At 46.3% G+C, this 14,828-nt stretch overlaps 1 protein-coding gene across 1 annotated transcript in view; it reads left to right on the plus strand.

Annotated features, from left to right (window-relative positions):
• Positions 1–2,869: 2,869 nt before the first annotated feature.
• The window catches only part of LOC119461001 (glutamate receptor ionotropic, kainate 2-like), a 354,408-nt gene continuing 342,449 nt past the window's right edge, over positions 2,870–14,828 (plus strand). The window contains exon 1 of the mRNA XM_037722174.2: positions 2,870–4,167. The gene's annotated coding sequence lies outside the window, so the exon portion shown is untranslated. The remainder of the gene's footprint in view (positions 4,168–14,828) is intronic.

Here is a 14,828-nt window from a genome sequence, read left to right on the forward strand (position 1 = left end):
GACGACGCTAGGCAGGGGAAGGGCACAGCCGAACCGGTAAGAATTTTCCAGCTGCAGTTATTGATTGGGGAAGAACAAGAAAGTGGAAGCAAAACCAAAAGTAACCGCAATGCAGATTACGAAACCGGAATGTTTTGTCTCGGAAAGACGTCACAATGCGGCAGAAACAGTTACTTTTCTTTCGGGAGAGCTAGACCAGAGAAAGACAGAAAAAAAAAGAAATGTAACGATACAAATAGATAAAAAGTATTTCGATAAAGAGATAAAGTCCGACATCTTTATCGAACGCAACATTGTTTGCCATGAGGTAATCGAATTTCCGCCAAAGGATGCGGGTAGGTGAAAACCAGTGGGGGAAAAAAAAGTGAGAAAAGACAATTGTTGAAAGGAAACGGGCGTACCCTTACGCGTACGCAGAACACACGACGTCGACTGCTTGCGCAGTATATGAATGAAAATATCGGTCTGCTACCACTGGTGGCCATTTCGAAGCTAATCTTCGAAGCACTGTATTTAATGCACATAACCTGAGCAATCAAGCAGAACGCGATGAAGAGGAGGCATTAAAAGTGATACTATACGGGATGTACAGACTACCACAAATCGGTAAAACTTGTTAGCTATTTTAGCTTGACTTACCGACTGCCTCATGTCGAATGAGTGGACATGAAGAGCAGATAAAAAGTTCGGCAGGTGTTACACTCTTGTAACACAAGAAGGCGAAAGCGTGCTGCACATTTGGTAATACATCAAGTTATCCAATCGGCGTAAGACTTCCTTGTAAGACATATTGGTAATGCGTTAAGTTAGTCAGTCGGGGCTGGACTTCTTGCAAGACATAACGAGCCGCAATGGGAAGTACACGTGCGGCACTAAGGCGACCTCCTGAACGCCACATACGAACACTTAAGTAGTACCTGAAGTGCAGCACGTAAGTGCACGCAATAGGCTACACCTTTAGTCAGCGAGATGGCTGCGACGTGATGTGTGCAGTCACGCACGCACTAGGCCCACCTTTAGTAAGCAAGAACCGTGGAGCAGCCGTGGATACAGGGAAGCGTGCTCGTCTCGCAATCCGTAGGCCCGGGTTTGATTCTCACCCAGACGGAAATGTACGAAATTTTCTTTTCAAAGCCACAAATTTATTTTGTTTGCAGGAACCTCTCTGAGAAATGTGACGTCAATCCGAGCATTTTTTGCCGCGTCGGCCATTATTCGTCACGGCGCAGTTTTGCCAAGGTCACCGCCAAGGGCACGCCAAGGGCACGCCAAGGGCACCGTCAACATAGACACCTAAGGCTTTCACCTTAAAAAGTAATAAGACTTATTAGTGAACATTTACATGGGACGAACGTATATGTGGGGTACCGGAGAAGCTGCGTTGAAGGTCTTGGAATATTTTTTTACCCCACGCGTTTTTTGACTTGCATGGGTCTGTACAAACGCAGGTTATCGTGCAAGCCGCCCCTATTGGAATGCGGCCTGAGCTGCGAAATGAGTCCTCAATTATTCACAGAACGGGATGACGCCATACCTGTGCAGCCTAGGCGGCGGGTAAACGTTTTAATTGCCGATAAAGACATGGGTAGTCCTTCTCATGACTTTTATGCAGTACAGTGAAAGCTACAAACAGCGACAGCTGATCAGGAAAGAGAGCTGTAAGGGTTTGTTCAGTGTGCGATGCTAATTCTCCCGGGAGAAGATCACGGAGGGATTAGCGTCGAACAAAGGACAAATTATTTTCTTTTACTTGATACAAGTAGCCGATCCTTGTTCCTGTACTTGATGACGCCATCTGGCTCTTTGGCGGCTCATCACAGGGTTCATAATACAAGGTATATTGAGTGTCGGCCCCTTCCGTCTTTTTTATTCACAAGACTAAGTACCATCAACACCCCGCAGTCCAACTCTCTCAAGTTTCTTTCATCTTCTCTATTAATAATGTCCTCGAAAATTGGTAATCACTTCACGGTTCAATGAGTCTACTTGCGTTCTTACCTGTCTTTTGGCGCTAGTTTGGCCAACCAAACTTTATCTGTCCTCCATTTAAAGAAAGAAACAACTACAAAAACAAAGACAAGCAAACACAAAAGAACGAAAGGCGATGTTGCGCGTGCGACTCTAACACGACCGCCTGACAAAACTTGACAGCGAAACTGCGGTGGTGCCATTCAACACTAGATTTACAAACATAGTCGGAAGACGACGAGTGAATACACGTGGATCATTTATGACTGCTCAGGAGTCGTGGGAGCTTACGGTCGGTCTGTACGCGAGATGGACCTACCGGAACGTTGCGGGTAGCGCAGCGCACACAGAACTCTAACAGGCGTGGCCACGGGATTCTGGGAGTAACCAAGTTTGAAAACTAGGACAAACTTCAAACGAACAAGTTGAGGTGGGTAATAAGACCTGCTCTAGAGCAATATAAAATTTTCCCGCACGATAAAATGGAAGGCTGAGATGCTCGTCGTCCTCACACATCCTGCATTCGTCCTCTTCCCGCTGTCCTAACAGAGACAGCGACACTTTGGGAAAGCCTTGCCGAGGCTATTACTACTACTTCCACGGATCGGGCTGTGGAGGCGCGGGAGCAAGAAGGAGCGGCGGCGTCCCAGCTTCGCTATACCAACGCCCTCCTACCTCTCTCCTCCGCTTCCTCTTCCGCGCATGCGCATCGAGCGGCGGGCGTGAGAGCGCGCCGCTACCAGGCCACGTGTCGCTTCTCCTTCGGCGATGCCTCCGGGCCGCCCGGCGCCGCTAACGGCACGTCCCTAGTTGGAAGGGGGAAGCGACTAAAAAACTCCTGGCGGCAGATCCGGGAACTAGCCTCATCCCGACTAGCCACGGGAGAGGCGAGCATCTCCCGCTTTTGATACCGCCCGCGAGTTTTCCGGGAGCCGCCGCGCGACTACGAGGGACTCTCCGGCGCCTCTCTTTGCGGAGGGAGGGTTGGTCGCCGCCGCCGGCGCTCCTTCGTCCGAACGTCTCCGTAGCTCGCCGTCGCCCGATGCGTCCGCCGTGACGGGACCCACTTGCTGCCTCCTTTCGTTTCTGCCGCTACTCTGCGGGCTCGTTTCGGCCCCCTTCGTCACAACCCCGGGCTGGGTCCTTCCAGCGTCCAGCTTGATCGTTTTGCTGCGATTAAGTGTTCTCGTTACTTTCTTTTCCCCTGTTTCGTTTTGCATCGCCTGCGACCCCGGTGTTCCTATTCACTGCGGTGCATGGTGCCTGGTTGATAGAGGTCCGCTTAGCGGTCAGCTTCCGTCGTCCTTCCCTGGTCGTTAGTTGTTGTTGGTCGCAGTGGCTCAGACTTGCTAAAACTGCCCTTGTTTTTGTTTAGTTTCTTCTTTTTTTCTCGTTCTCGGTGTGCTGTTTAGTCAGAGGTGTTCGCGCGTTCAATACTTCTCTTTATCCGCCTTTGCAGAACGATACATTGTCGCAGTGACCAGTATAAATCTTCTATGATTGCAGTGCGGAGAGACAGGTATTAGCCATCGGCACTCGCCTGGCCTCGTGAAGTTATTTGTTAACTTTGGCTTTTCACTTGAGCAATGTTGGAACTGGTTTTCGACTGCTTGTAAAATATAGGCGCATTTCTTTTTCTAGCGGAGAAAAAAAAAGTACGCTGAGCAATCGACTTTAGGAAGAAATTCTGTTCGTCCATGGCTCATCCTAGCTCGCTGTTCGGTGTCGACCGGGCATTCTTCTCAATCTCCGATCTGTCGAACTTCGAAATCGGCGACGATGAAGGCACCTATGACGTAGGTGTGGTCTCTGCGTGGCGAACGTCTTAGGCAGAACAGCCACAAAAGCGCTTAGTAGAAACAGGTAATCTTTCTAACTCTCTCGCGTCTCCGTCACCTTGTTCTCGCTCGCCGTTAGCGTTTCCCTAGCTTTTCTGTCTGTTCCAGTTTATAGTTTCGTTCATTCTCCATCGAGTGAACAAAACCAGCGCGCCGCTTCTGCCGCGAAATCAGGAACGCGCGCGCTTTTGCTTTTGCCAGCCCCTTTTCGGCGCCAACCACCTGTGGAATCCCTGCGCTGCTTTCCGATCGGAAGACTGCGTTGCGTTGGACTCGGAACCGTTGTTCCCCGTTCTGGCTGCGGTGTTCACAGTGAACTGACGAGAACATTTGCTCCGAGGCGTCGGCCGCCATCGACGACGTAAGTTTGAAAGTTATGCCGCCGCCATTTTGCCGGCGTTCTTTTCAATTTCTTCTTTTTTTGAGTGTGCTTACATGTTGACTATGCCGTAGAACGACTCTTTAAAAGAGCAGTATGAGTGCACGTTAGGAAAAGCGTATTCTTTTTTTTTGCACTTAATAAAAACGGTAACCGAGACATTCTGAAAAAAAAAAAAACTTTGTGCGCCACTAAGCGTAGATTCAGAGAGAGAAAGAACGAGGTAAGTAAACCTGCACGACGTAGCGAGATTAGAGGCGCAAAAAGATAATCGCAGAAAGAGCGGACACACATTAAAGAAAGCAGGCTGGAGTGTGTGAATCAAAAGCTTTCTGTGGTCGTGTCCAAGCTACCATGCTGAAAGGGACGCTCTTCTTGAGAACCTGCCGAAAAAAGGCCTTCCACATGAAGGATCCAGAAGGATTCCAGAAGGATCCGTTATAGCCCGAAAGGAAGATTTACGCCTTCTTACGTTTCTGAGAGACACTGATCGTTTCGACAGGTTGTAAATACCCCAATGACACCGTAAGAGACGCTCAGGCGGAGCTATTGCCAGCCTCGATTGCCAGGTTAAATCCGCTTGCAGCTACAACACACCACCATACAAAAACACATCACCACCAACACATCACCACATCCATAACCAGCGAGGCATTGAGTGAGAAGCTGTCCGGGCAAGATGCCTTATGTGTGCCCTGAGTCTCGCAACTGAAATGTGCGTCGTGGTGAGGTAATCTCGAGCGATCGCCATAGTTCCCCTTGTTTATGCACATCGAGGAAGGCCTAGACAACTACGAAAAGCCTGAACCTGGATACCTTGGGCCTAACGTAGGCTTGTTTTGTCTGCGTTGGTCAGGGCGGGAAAGCTGCATTGCAGAAAACCTAGAAAAAGCGCTCTATATAACTGCATCATACCGCTCACAGACATTCCCCATCTCTTTCCAGTAAAGAATTTGAAAAAAGAATGACAGATGCCTGTCAACCGCTTCTTCATCTACGAAACCTGGGAGCTCCCCGAGAGAGAGACCTTATGATTTGTGTGTCCTCCCGTACTGTAAGTTTCGCCATTGATTGATATACTACATTATGCCTTGGGCTTACGCGTAAACGCCACAAGTGCGCACAAGTACCCGCGAAGAGACCACGTACCTCGTTCTGCAAAACTGCATCAGCTCAGAGTGAGTCGTTACCATCTGGCTTCAAAGCTGTAGTGAAACCTTCGACGCCTCCTCAATGTCTCATTCTACTCCACAATCTGACTGTATCTGGTATCCAGAATAAAGCAGACTTGTCATCGCCACCTCTAAACAGCTTACCATCTTCCTCTTATATGAAAGATACAGCGAGTACAATCACACATACACCGACGGCTCGCTCCACCGAACAGCTCAACAGCAGCTGTTACCATCCCGATTAAAGCCCCCACGATAAATTTTAAGATATCTCACTGGAAAACGTCGACAGCTGCAGGACTTTCCGCCCTTCTTGTCGCACATCGCTTCGTTCATGGCGAACATCCACACAAATGGTCAATTTTCGAAGGCGATACTGCAGAGTTTATTGTCAGCATTACGTCGGGGCCCACATAAACAGTTGGTATTTGACATTGCAGAAGCGATGCACGACTTAGCTGAGAAGAGAAGCCACGTCATTTTTCAGTGGTTACCGACCCACTGTGGCATTATCAGCAATGAACGTGCTGACGAAGTGGCTTGATTAGCTCGCGGAGAAGCCCAGTCTTTATCAATCCCGCTTTCAAGGACGGATGCTGAAAGGAGATTTCGCATATTTGCACGCCAACAGGAAGCTAGCTGATTGGCACAAGCCCGACTTCAGAAATACGTTACTACATTCTCTGGACCTTGGATTAGGTCTCCAGGTATCATCAGGACTGACCAGAAGAGACACGACCCTCATAGACTGGCTAACGCTGCTGTCCGTGTTGAAATATTTCCGAAAAATATAGTATTTCAATAGCAGCTGTCCTTATCAGGACATTTGTTGGATTGTATTGCTTATTTTGTGCATAATTTAGTTGCGTAGGGGGTAAGCACTTCGAATGACTGTGCTAAAGAGCGTACGCTTGAACCGGTGGGCACAACCTCGTTTCGAAGTGATGTTACCTGAAATATAAGCCTCAGAAGGTGGTTCCCATGCGATCAATATTGGTCCAGGCTAATACGCACAGGTGTTTTCATATATGTGGTATTGGAGATATGAAATCGGAACACGTTTTCATATTTCCAAAGCATATTCCAAAAGGGGAAGAAGGTTTGGAGCTGTACATTTGCGGCGATTATTTGCATTGCATCTAAAGTGGCATGACAGCAGTTGATAGGGTAGAGCGACCGCACGAGCCGGTGCACTTCGTCAACTTCAATGGTTTGTGTTTCGGTCAGCTCTGTTTGCGTCATAAGGCTAAACGGTCCCAAGGCTAACATAATACTGACAAAGTCATGAGGTTAACATTGTGTCGCATTATAGTGGGAATGCCGTCAATTTAAAGCTTAATTGATAAAACAAAATGTGACGAGAAAAAAAAATGAACACGAATACCATTAGATTTCATTGCAACTCCACTTCTCCATGTCTCATGTAAAGCATATCAATGAAGGCGCTTAGAACGTCATTTGCTCTACGTCTCAGGTAGGCGCAGTAAAATACAAATGTGTGTGAATGACAAACGAACAGCACGCTAGCTCCCCATGAAGGGAATGTAGTGTCTTCTTACAGGCTGCCTCTTTTGGCACTTGTATTCTTCTGCCAGATGCAAGCTTTCTTTTCTTTATTTTGTTGAACATTCGAGCGTATAGTCCAATCAAGAAATTTTGAACGAGCAACGCCGCAATAGAGTGGTCTAAATTTTCCACCACCTAAGTCGCAACGGCACATTTTCTTCGCTTGGCTTATTCTTAGCATCTGACACTTATATGGGCTAGTCCTGCCAATAGCACTCGCGCTCTGGTACAGAGAGAGGTAACAACTGGACTGTAATAGTGTTGGAAAGGTGGTATTGCGTATGCGGATATAACGTAATAAAAGCGCACTCAAAACGAGACAGAGTTTTAAAGCAAGGTTTGGACTTGGAATGATCAACAGTGATCGAATAAGGGGTGCCTCCGGAGCCAACGTTCCGACAAGTGGACTTGTCAATGTTCTTTATTAACTGTATTTGAGGAGATGTTGGTGCCAGTAGTCGGTGCTGGCTACTCCTCTCTTTTGACAGGATAATTGTCTTTCAAACGGACTTGTCTTCGTCAGATCGACATGTCCCGTAGTAGAAACGGTGGCTCCCCATTCTGAGGTTTAACTTATTCACCCGCAGTTGATCACGCTAAAGCGTACTGTAGCTCTCCTGTTACACCGTCACCGTCTAAGTGAGGCTGTTGCGGTCAGGAGTCCCCACGTGTCTCGCCTTCTCCTGAGCGGCAGTACATCTTGGAACGGCTTGTCGGCCAGCCATGGCTGGCTCAGTTCAATCCAGACTCATCTGAAGCCTCATGGGCTGAGTAGTTGGCAAATGCGGAACAGCTGACGAAGATAGCTTCGCTTTAAGGTGTGGTTGGTACGAGGAGAGGTTCTTCGAGGTGGGCGCAAAATGTGATTCAGAATCAAGATAAAATTTCTCGTCTGACGCGTCACGCCAAGCGAGCGAAACTTATTACACTCAAGAGCAGAGCGCAGCGCACAAAAGCGTCGGCAAATTGCGATGCCGCGTGTGATACAGTAGCGCTGATGGTTGCTACCGGCGTTTGTAACGCCATAGCCGCGTGAGTTTATCGTGGAGTGGGGCAGGTGCGGGAAATTATAACGCACGCCCAACACTCCGCAGCGTAGCGGCGGCTAACAAAATTACGCAACTATACGAACGCCCTGGGAGCGTGTGGTATGAAAGTGAACTTCACTTATTGGGGCGGGAAATGTAGTCCGTAGTAACGGAGCTTGCAAGCCAAAGAAGTAAGCCAGTTCAAAATTTGTAGCTTGAATGGTAAGTTATCGAATGAGTGATTTCTGCTCAATATTTTTTTTAATGTTTTGTCGTTTTTCTTTCTGTTACGTGCCACCTTGCCTCAATGTATGCACAGAGTGCGGACATGCGATTGGACGTCGCTTTATTGACCTCCCACTGAGGTCTGAGATTGCGCGCGCTCCACAATTCTTCCTTTTTCATTCTTGATGTTCAGAAGTCGTCATCTTCCTTACCATCGCGAGCATGTACATCGTCACTATCATAATTTTTTATGCCATCCCCATCATGCCTCGTAATCAGATTGTGGTTTTGGCGTTTAGAATCCTAGAATTTAATTGTTTTAAATTTCAGCTTTTATATGCACTGCAGGGCTAAGGCCCCTGTCGGCAACCTCAACTTACCCCTATCCCACACCAGCTGAGTACCACCTCTATGCCTGCAAATTTTCTAAGTTCATCACACTACGTAGTTGCGTGTGTCAGTATAGGTTTATTTTAGTTCGAAACTTCTATCGCCCCCAGCGCATTAGTCGATGTGGAAGTGAAACGAAGCCTCCTTCAAGATACGAAAGAAAATGCACTTTCGCCTAACGTAAAGAGCTATGACAGCAATAACTAGCACCGGGGTACGTTTCGTGAGACTTCAGTCAGTGTCACAGTAGCCTTGCGCCCGATCGCTTAGCCTCGCTTGCTGTAATCACAGCCCCGCTTAGATGACCTGCGAAATGCTGCCCGTCTAAAGACGAGCTGTGTATGCGCTCATCGCTAGCCATAATTGTTAATCGTAAATCAGCTCTGCCTTATTTTCTGAAAGGTGCTTTCAAGAAATGCGAGAAAAATTCTGGATTAGCAGAATAAACAAGACACGTCAACTTTCGGATAAGCCTACGTTCTGCTTCGGAGAGCCGATGACTTCAGAATAGCTTTTCATACGACTTTCTTTTTTGTAGTTGGAATAGGAAATGACGACAAGGTGTTTCCGGTACTAGAGCGCCGTCGTATACGATGACGACAATGCTACCACGGCAGCCCGAAGGTGGCTGCGACATTTATCTCAAGAAAACTGTTCAAATGTGCAGGGTGTGAACTTCTCTCTTCCTTCTCCTCTTCCAATCCCTTTTCCCCTTTCCCCAGTGCAGGGTAGCCTACGGGGCTCAGCCTGGTTAACCTCCATGCCTTTCCCTTATGACTTCTCTCTCTATCTCTCTGTCTACCTCAAGAAGTATAATGACAGTTACAAGACTGTCAGCCGAGAACACACAGCTTAAGAACAAATAAGCGCGATAAACATAGGGACACGTTAAAGTAGACAACACTTGTCTACTTTTCTTTGTCCCAGTGTTTTTCGCGCAGTTTTCTGTTTTTAAGCATGAATCCTTACAAAGGATACCAGCTTTCAGACTTGTTGAGAACAACGTCAACATGCTTACACCACTCGATACTCCCGACAAAGCCGCAATGAAGGTACGCAATCTGCTAAAAATAGGTCATCGAGTAGAAACAAAATCATACGATGTTCCAGCGTTGTGAAAGCTCATTCATCTCATAGATACTTCCCATGCTTACTCCTTATATTTTCGATGCGACAAACTGCGTGTTGCAAGAAAGAACATGGATAACTTAATGTGATATTACCTTTCATTAGTAAGAAGTTTAAATTTTTTAATGCGAAGGTTTTTATGTCTCACTGATTCGTCCGTCAGTGCTGAAAGCACACTGCAGGAAAGCCAACTTACACATTGGAACTATCTGCGCATCTGCGCACACAATGGAACTATCTGCGCATCTGCGCACACAATAGAACAATCTCCGCATCTGCGCACACAATCGTAGAACACTACAGTTTGCATACGCAGTTGTACCGTTAAGAACAATGTGGACTGCAACGCCACGCTACCCAGACGAACTGTATATACCTGCGCTGCATTACGCGCGTCACGCAATACATTCCCGGCGTTCACCATGGGTAGGCCGCGGGTGCAGTGCACGGCAGAAGAAGAGGCTGCCGTACGCGAACGTAAGCGCGAGCGCGATCGGGCCCGTAAGGCCGATCCCGTGAATCGGCAACGGCAGAGCCTCTGAACGTCTACCACAGCGATCACAAGGCAGTACTGTGCAAGTGTAGAGCAGTCTGTGAAAGGGTGAGTGTGTGCGTGTAATCAACGGCTACAGGATCTAAAATAAAGGCTATGCAGCAACTTAACGAAATGTATCTTCATTCAACTTCAACGTTAAAAAAATGCAATCCTACACAAGCAATCAAATCACGTATGCATTGCATCGGGTCGCTCAGCATTTCTTGGGTTCGTTGCGTTGTCGTTGGCTTTGGACATATAGACTTTGATTCAGTTTGCATGGGCGAAAGCTTCGCGTTCAACCATCTTTCTTTGGGGCTTTGATTTTTGTTTATGGCTTCACCTTCTGCAGTACAAGGATGGCACAAGGAGAGATTGCATTTCCATTTCCTGCAGTGTAGGGCATGTCATTAGATTAATGCAATACCTACAGTTCAGTTGCGTTAAGCGCAAAAAAAAAGAAGAACTCAACTGACACAGAGGAGGAAGCCCTTACAAACAAATACGTAGCTGCTTGCCATCGTTTTCAGTTCTGTAGACTTGCTTTGCCCGTGCTTTGTTGAAGCCATGAAAGTACATCTCGCGGCTTTTTTCCGAGAGTGGGGGCCTGTTTACCCTACTCTGTACTCCCCTCCCCAATCAGTGATCTCTGGTTCTCCTTTTGTGAATAAAGAACTTTATTATTATAAACATTATTTTTTTGCGAGACTTTTATTCAAATTGGAGGATAAGGCCTATCGGCTGCCTGCGCAAACGCGTGAGAAAGTGGGCTGACGGCGAAGTACCGTAGGTGACATTTTGTGATGGACTATTTATTTTCTATTTATTGAATTAAGTGAGCAGAGCTACGAGCTTTGCCTGTGATAAGTGTTCTCAGAACGCGGGAAAGTAATTAGGTCTGCGAGGTTGAAAAAGCATAGTGGTCAAGAAATTTACGTAAATGGTCTCATAAGACGGGTTAGGCTCAGACCGGTAGTTGGTCGAACCCCTATAGTTACAAATGGCTTCTGTCTCAGAAAATAACGCACGGCGAGCGATCTACGATCGGTCGTCTATAGAAAACGCCTAGCGCAAGGAAGGCTCCGTACTCCACAAGGAAGGCTGTGTCATAGTGCTCCATACTTATGTCTCAACCAGGTATTAGTCGGAAACACCTATCATACTAGTGCTAGTATCATCGTACATACATCATCATATTAATATTATTGAGAAATCTAGCGCTATACCGAGTGCTCGCGCAGTCAGTACCGTGCCTAATATACTGTGTGACATAGTAATTATTTATTATGCGTGGGTTTGTCTACATCGCTCTTGCGTCTTTGAACGACTTTCTGATTTCTTATTTTAACCAAGTCGCTGCATAGTATTTTAGAGCCTCAGTTGGACTTAGTTTCTGTCGTCGCACTGTTTTCAGAACAATATGAATCAAGAAAAGTTTAATAAGTCAAAATCATCACCCGAGGTGAGTGGTACAGTGCCAAAATGTCACCTAAATATAGGCCTGCCCCAGGCCATGACGTTATGGCTACCGTCGCCTATCGCGAACTTGCTGGTTAAGGCAGACGCTGTTGGTCCTGAGCCCTTTATGATCATACAGAAAAAAAAAGCTATGCAGCAGATTACCGCGGCCTGGAATTGAAGTGGCTTGACGAGAAATGTCAAACCTACTATGCGCCTGCGCGTTAGCGGCGTCGTAGGTTTCTCGTTTACAAACATGAAGCTTGTCGATAGTGAGACGTAGATCGAAAAATATATATATTCATTGGTCTACTAGCCATAACGTGACACAGTGAGTTCATTGTGAACGTAATTTTAAAACAACGTTGTATGGTTATTACGCAGCACAGCTGAAGCAAAAAGAACTATCTCAGCACAGCTATGCTCTACTGAATATTTAGTTCAATAGTGGTTTAGTTTAATAACGTCCGTATGAATTTCAATTGTATAGTATATATACGGTAGATACTGTGATGTCTATGGACGGAATTCATTAGTTGCGGACACGTGACAAGGCGTTGTTTTCGCAGCTTGATATTGTTTGCAACAAACCGATAAAATACGCCACCGAGTTCTTCGTATATTCGTTATTAGGAGTCCTTGCTGGTGGATGAGAGTACCGATTACGAACGCTTACTTGTATCGTATTGGAATGGCCGATAGCCCGACGTGCGACTCCTGCAGGTGCAAGGAAACCTTAGAGCACCTATCTGTCCTCGCTGCGACGTCCAACGCCTCTCTCTCCGGACAACTTTAGTCCGACTAGACTCGATACTGTAATCTTTCCCTGTTTCTATTCCCCCTTTCCCTTATCTCCAGTGTAGGGTAGCAAACCGAGCACTTGTCTGGTTGACCTCCCTGCCTTTCCTTTTCTTGCGTTCTCTCCCTCTGTCTCCAATTGCTAGGCAAAAAACGTAAACAGCATGCTCGGGTGAAACCTAGAAAATCACTACAGCAGAGATAAAAACATAGGCAACGCAGTGTGAATAAGAAGCAAGATACATTGTTTCGAGTTGACAGACTATGCGCTACATAGATGAGCTCGACACGTCCATTATTCCATTCGAGTTCCTGATATAGGCACTGCATATGCGGGGGCCAAGAAAAACAGTCGTGCTAACGAGGCGGTAAACTGATTACGAGGCTAATTAGTCACAGCCTATCGGCACTGGAATAGCTTCGAGACGTAGCAGTTAGCTAATGTGTGAAGCGGGATTTTTCTTCTTCAGTGCATCGTTTGCGCTTTATCCTCGCTCATCCAAGCGCAAATTTAGTTATGTTCTTGAAACTCAGCTCCAGAAGAGGGTATTCTGCACTGGCCAAGCTGGGGAGGAATCGAAAGGTCCGCGGAAACGAAGGATAAATAATTCGTTGTCTATTAATTTATTTTAATGACAAGATATTTTTTAAAAGAAGAGGTTGATGCCTTTAGGTGGCACCGGTTACTTTCAGTCTGATGTAAAACAAAGTGAAATCATAAAATGCGCTGAAAAAAACACAGGATACAGTCAGGCGTGAACACATACAAAGTTCTGCCCACTAGTCTAGGAATTAAGCCACACAAAGACAGTACGTGAACACGCTGAAATTTCCACGAACACGTATAAAGTTCCATAAATACAAATAAAGGCACTCGAAATGGTCCGAGGATGCGCACAGAAGTTCGCAGTTGTGCAGACGAGTGTGCGAATGCGAGTGCGCATACGTAATTAGGTAACGAACCATATAAGTACTTAACATATAGTTATCCTAGACTTGCGTGGCGCATATATAGAGTGTACCAGCTAACGTTAGCCGAGCTGTTCAACTACAAAAAAAGAAAGGGAAAAATATCTAAACACGGTGCAAGACACAATTTTAAGACTTACACTACGTGTTCGGTCGTCAGACGTCTGACGACCGAACACGTACGACCGAACACGTATGACCGAGCACGTACGACCGAACACGACCGAACACGTACGGTGACCGAGCATACGGCGTTCGGTCGTCAGACCTCTGACGACCGAACACGGTATGTTTTATAATTGTGTCTTGCACCATAATTTCATAATCTTTTTTTGAATAGCTTGGCTAACGTTAGCTGGGTGACAGGGTATAATCTATAGCGTTGTGACATGTCCGGAGTTCAGTTTATATGATTATCCTAGAGAGATGCTACGAGGGAGGCTCCCTTTCGAGTTAGAGTAATGACGCGACTAAGACGGATTGCTGTTCCTTGTGTGACGAATAAAAGCAAAAAGAAAATGTCATGCTTACAGAAACCTGCGTTTCTCCGTTAACAACTTAAGAACAAAAATGTGCTTTAACCGCTGCTTCGGTTTTGCTGAAATTTCGCATCAAGACCGCACTTATGGTTCGAATTGTTCGACAGAACAATTGCCGCCGTTACTTTCTTAGTTTGTCAAAAAAAAGAAGGAAAAGGAAACGCGAAGTTTGCTTCACAGACGCCCATCGCAGTGAGCGATTGGCAAAACATGGCGGCTATAACATTCTCTTGTCACGTCTATAGCATTTTTAGTTGGGCAAAGCATGGCCTTAGAGATTAGTTTTCAATGATCGCTGGTGGGTGGTGATGTGGACATGAGGGCCTGTATTCACAAAAAGATCTTACGATAGAATTGTTAGTAAGAGCCAATTTCAGGCAATGATGATGCATATTACTAGCGAAGGCAATGGTAAGGAGTGCCATGCGCGAATCCAGAGAGGGTGTTCGGATGTCCTGAGCCCCCTTTCCAAAGGCATTTCTTTCTTTCTTTCTTTCTTTCTTTCTTTCTTTCTTTCTTTCTTTCTTTCTTTCTTTCTTTCTTTCTTTCTTTCTTTCTTTCTTTCTTTCTTTCTTTCTTTCTTTCTTTCTTTCTTTCTTTCTTTCTTTCCATCGTTCATTAGTTCGTGCTTTCTAAACTACTGCAGACAAGCCTCTCTTGGTTGGCTAAATGAGTCCTCCGTCCTGTGCTTCAAGGAGTCAGTTCTTCTCTTCTCGATCACTTAAAACGTAATGTAGAAATTCCTAATTTCAGCGTGCGTGTACTGCACCTTAAGTGGCATTACAACACACGTCCTCCAACATGGGATGTCCTCCACAAATTCTATGGTGAACGC

Source organism: Dermacentor silvarum, chromosome 8, assembly GCF_013339745.2.
Source record: "Dermacentor silvarum isolate Dsil-2018 chromosome 8, BIME_Dsil_1.4, whole genome shotgun sequence".
NCBI classification, from domain to species: Eukaryota; Metazoa; Arthropoda; class Arachnida; order Ixodida; family Ixodidae; genus Dermacentor; species Dermacentor silvarum.